This window comes from Camelina sativa, unplaced genomic scaffold (genome assembly GCF_000633955.1).
Source record: "Camelina sativa cultivar DH55 unplaced genomic scaffold, Cs unpScaffold00485, whole genome shotgun sequence".
Lineage (NCBI taxonomy): Eukaryota > Viridiplantae > Streptophyta > Magnoliopsida > Brassicales > Brassicaceae > Camelina > Camelina sativa.
The window spans coordinates 136,444-141,670 of record NW_010921708.1 but is presented as its reverse complement, the minus strand read 5'-3'; positions in this window follow the sequence as shown (position 1 = coordinate 141,670).

The following is a 5,227-nucleotide window of genomic DNA, read 5'->3' as shown; positions in this document are numbered from 1 at the left end:
CGAACTAGCAACTCCCGGATAGAACCATTTGGTATACACAGCCTTCGACCTCTGAACAGGAAACCCTCGTGAATGTAGAACTCGGTGTAGATTCCTTTCCCATGGTTCTGGAAGCAATCTCCAAACTCAGCATCTCCAGCATAAGCATCCTTGATGCTTTCAAAACCCAATACGCGCGCGTCCATTGTGGTGATTAGTGCATGCCGTCTCGACAAGGCGTCGGCGACTACGTTCTCCTTGCCCTTCTTGTACTTAATGACGTATGGAAACGACTCAATGAACTCCAACCATTTCGCATGACGTCTCTTGAGGTTGGTCTGGCCGCGGAGATGCTTGAGAGTTTTGTGATCAGTGTGAATCACAAACTCTCTCGCCAGTAGATAATGTTGCCAAACCTCCATGGCACGAACAAGGGCGTATAACTCCTTGTCATACGTAGGGTAATTAAGCGTAGCTCCACTAAGCTTCTCACTAAAGTACGCCACCGGTTTGCCTCCTTGAGTCAGGACAGCTCCGACTCCAACTCCCGACGCATCGCACTCAACCTCAAAAGTTTTGTTGAAGTCGGGCAATGTAAGCAAGGGTGCTTGCGTGAGGCGTTTCTTGAGCTCGGTGAACGCCTTGTTTTGTGCCTCTCCCCATTGAAACTCGCTGTTCTTCTTGATCACGGAGGTGAGAGGCGCGGCGATCGTACTGAAATCTCGCACAAACCTCCGGTAAAAACTGGCTAGGCCGTGGAACGACCGGACTTGAGTGATGCTCGTTGGCGTGGGCCACTCCTCTATTGCGCGTATCTTCTCTCCATCGACCTTGAGGCCCTGCGAACTCACAACAAAGCCTAAAAAGACCAATTCATCAGCAGCAAACACGCACTTTTTCAAGTTTGCGTAGAGTTGCTCTTCGCGGAGGGTAAACAAGACAGCCTCTAGGTGTTTTACATGATCAGTCAAACTAGAGCTATATACCAATATATCATCAAAATAAACCACTACGAACTTATTGATAAACGATCTCAAAACATGGTTCATAAGACGCATAAAGGTAGAGGGGGCGTTAGAAAGACCGAATGGCATTACCAGCCATTCGTACAAACCCTGTTTTGTCTTGAAGGCCGTTTTCCACTCGTCACCCTCCTTCATCCGAACTTGATGGTAGCCGCTCTTCAGATCGATCTTTGAGAAGACACTGGCGCCGCTAAGCTCGTCTAGCATGTCATCGAGGCGTGGAATGGGGTGGCGGTATTTGATAGTGATGTTGTTGACGGCTCGACAGTCAACGCACATCCTCCATGATCCGTCTTTCTTCGGGACTAGTAGCACTGGTACAGCACACGGACTCAAACTCTCTCGGACGTAACCTTGCGCCATGAGCTCTTTGACTTGTCGCTCAAGCTCCTTCGCCTCTTCGGGGTTGACACGGTAGGCTGGCCGGTTGGGAAGCTGCGCTCCTGGGACTAGATCGATCTGATGTTCGATGCCTCTGATCGGTGGTAGGCCTTCGGGGAGTTCTTCGGGGAACACATCGGCGAATCGCTTGAGGACGCCGCGTATGACCTCCGGTAAGGCCTCTAGTGAACCATCAAGACCTGAAAGCAATGCATCTCGAAACAACATCAAAATCACTTGGGCTGAGTCCTTAAGGGACTTTCTAACATCACCATATTGAATCAGGAAATTCTTTTTATCGTTCGAGTCTTTAGACAACTTGTCTTGCATTTCATGTACTTGCGTGGGGCTCAAGGGTTTCAAGCAAATACGTTTGTTGTCATGAACGAAAAAGTATTGGTTAGTATGGCCGCAGTGTGTGGTGCGCTTATCAAACTGCCATGGGCGCCCCAATAAGAGGTGGCTAGCTTGCATAGGCACCACATCACAAAGAACTTGATCCTTATACGGACCGATACTGAATGGGACCGTGACTTGTTCCTTTACTTGGATCACGGTCTTATCATTTAACCATCTCAAGCGATAAGGGCGAGGGTGGTTTGTGGTTTCAAGAGAAAGTTTCTTGACAAGACTGGAACTTGCCACGTTAGTGCAAGAACCTCCATCTATGATCAAGCCACAAACGCGACCACTTACAGTGCATCTCGTGTGGAAAATGTTGTCACGTTGGTTGGCGTCATCCGTGGCTACACCGGCGTTCAGGATGCGGCGTATCATGAGCAGTTCTCCGACCTCGGGTTCCGCAACAGCTTCTTCCAGCTCGGTTTCTCCTCGCACCATTTCTTCAGTGGCCTCATCGTCGGACTCGATCTCGCCAGCCTCGGTCAGTATCATCGTCCGTGCGTTCGGACAATCACGAGCGTAATGGCCTCTCCCTTGACACTTGAAACATACAATGTCGCGGCTCCGGACGTCGGTGGTGTTGCGTCGCGGATCTTGGCGCTCATTGGTGGCCGGCTCCCTAGGTTTGAACCTTGAGTCCGCGCTGGTCGCCTTTGGTTTTTCCGGCAATCGGTTTGATGGCGACGCGTTAGGAGTCCAATTGGTAGCTCCTTGAGTTCGGCCACGAGGCGCAGAGGCGCTCTTCTTCTTGATTTGAGTTTCAATTTGCACCGAGATATGCAACAACTCTTCAAAGGTTTGATAGGGTTGGCGCTCGACCTTGCGTGCAATGCGTTCTTGCAATCCATCCAAGAACTGAGCCATGAGTGACTCTTCGGAGTCATCGACTTGCAACCGGTTGCGCAAGTGTTCAAATTCTTCGTAATACTCCTCCACGTTCCGTGCGCCTTGCGTTAGTCGCCGAAACTTCTTCTGGAGCTCGCGGTGGTAGTAGGGAGGCACGTAGCGCCTTCGCATCTCCGCTTTTAAGACCTCCCAAACAGTGATAGGTCGGTCGTGGTTGCGTCGTTGTTCAGCTTCCAGTCGATCCCACCAGGTAAGGGCGTGATCGGTGAATTGCGCCACCGCATATTGGACCTTTCGTAGCTCCGGATAGGCGTGGCATGAGTATAAGTGGTCCATACGACTCTCCCATTCAAGATAGGCCTCGGGGTCTGACTTGCCTGCGAACGTTGGTGGGACCATCTTGTGGTGCGGTTCATAACGTCTCGGACCTTCGTCGTCTTGATCCTCATAGCGGTGTCGTTGTCTAGGCCTCGGTTCAAAGTCCTCATCGGACTGATCACTCGCCGGCTCGCGTCGTGGTCGCCTCGCGGGTAACGGGTCTTCGCGAGGAGGGTTCATAAGTTCAATCCTCGTGAGGCGATCAGCTAGTTGCTCTAGGCCGGTTCGTAATGCGGCGAGGGTGACACCAATCTCTGGTGGTGCTGGTGGAGTTTCTTCGGCCATCGTATGGACTGGTTGTTGGTGACGTGGCGTGGCTACGCGGTATAGGTTTGAAATTAAACCTCGCAAAAAGAAAACCACACGTGAGTCTCACACGCTCAAGAGGACCACACAAAGATTCGTTCCTCTAACAATGATTGAGGACAGCTATGACACATGCAATCCTATGACTAAAACAAATAAAGCAAAAGCAAAAGTAAAAGTGCTACGCGACAAGAATTGCTTTATGCCTAAGACCGGAAACACAAAAACTAATCGCGAAACTAGCTTTATGGATCTAAAAGTGAGCTCGCAAGAACACAAAGGAACAGAGATATGAACACGAAGAACAAATGCGAATTCTAACAACCTAAGCGGACGAAAGACAATCCTAAGCATGCACCAAATTAAACCAAAAAGAACAAGCGAGTCCTATGGAGCTAAAAGATGCAAGCTTTAAACTCAAAGATTGAAACTTTAAAGGAACAGAGAGTTCTGGAAAGAAACAACCTCGTAGGAGCTTTGAAGCTCTGATACCAAGCTGATGTGACCCGAGGACACGGTCACGGTACGTTCGCGGTACGGACGCGGCTTGAGCTCTCGGCCAACTTTCAGTCGGTGAAACTTTTCACGGCCGAGGTTCTGGGCTTCGGATCTAGGGGAGAATCAAACGAGGGAAACGGAGTTTGAAGGAATTCAAACGAGCCGTTCAGGAGATACTTCGAGAAACCACGAACGGTTCAATCGGACAATACGGATGCGGAACGAGCGGGTGGACGTCTACGAGGGGAAACAATAGCGGGGATGATTTGAAGTGATTCGTGGGGAACTCGAGAACTGATGAAAGAGGACTCGAGCTTAGGAAGAGGACAGATGGAAACGAAGTGAGGGGAAATACGGATGGATCGAATGACGACACAAGAGGTTTGGCTCTCCTCTTGATACGGTCTCTAACAAGGGCGAACCCGGTTCGCGACTTGTTAGGGTTTTCTCAAGGTTCAATCCCGGATTGAAGAAAGAGAAGAGTGAGACAAGTTTCAAGAATCTCTCTTGAGGAAAAGTTTTATTTTCATACAAGTCTAAGGAGGAACAAGGGCTTAAGGAGAGTTTAAATAGCTAGGTCTAGATAGGAGCTTAAGGACACGCGGATTCATCTTGATCCGCACATCGTCCTTTTGACGTGTCCCCTTTACAAAGAGAACACATCGCCACCTTTTGACTAACACGCTTAGCCACAAACACTCTCCAACGTTCACAAACATAGGATCAAAAGAGAATATTCTCAAGTTCAAAATTAAACCAAAAATAAGAGGGAAAGAGAGATAACCGCCTTGGCCTTGCGCGTGAAGCAACTTAGCCTTTAGGCGTTTTGCGTTTAGCTCCATGCCTCGTTAAAACCTCCTCCGGTAAACCCATTGGGACAAACCCGGAGTGAGGAAAAAGAGTACACTTCCTCGCTTAACGACTTGACCGTCTTCACTCTTGGGTAAGAGTGAAGACTAAGCGGACTGAGCCCTCGGAGTCTTCGTTGGGTGGCTGGTGTTGGACGTAGGTTCGGACAAATAGGTTGAGCCGTTGTTTGGCCGCCTTTGCTGAGCTCTTGGAACGTGTGGTGGCTCCGCGAAGGATCGTTGGAGCCTTGGCCACGTTTGAAGAGGTTGCCCTGGTCGCGTCCGATGCGTCTTGGTCAGGCGTCTCGGTCGCGTCCGGCGTGTCTTGGTCTTCTTGGCTGAGGTCGCGTCCTGCGATCACATCAAGGTGCGTCGGGTACGGATTCGGGTAGAGCCTCGGGTTCTCCAAAATTTCCTTTTTCCCTTTTTTTTTATAAACAAATGTAAATATGCAAAAGTCGAAAATAAGACAAAATAAATAAATAAAATTAAGAGAAAATAAATGATAGCTTTGGGACTTCCTCCTAAGTGAGCATGTTTTAAGTCACTAAGCTTAACTCTTCA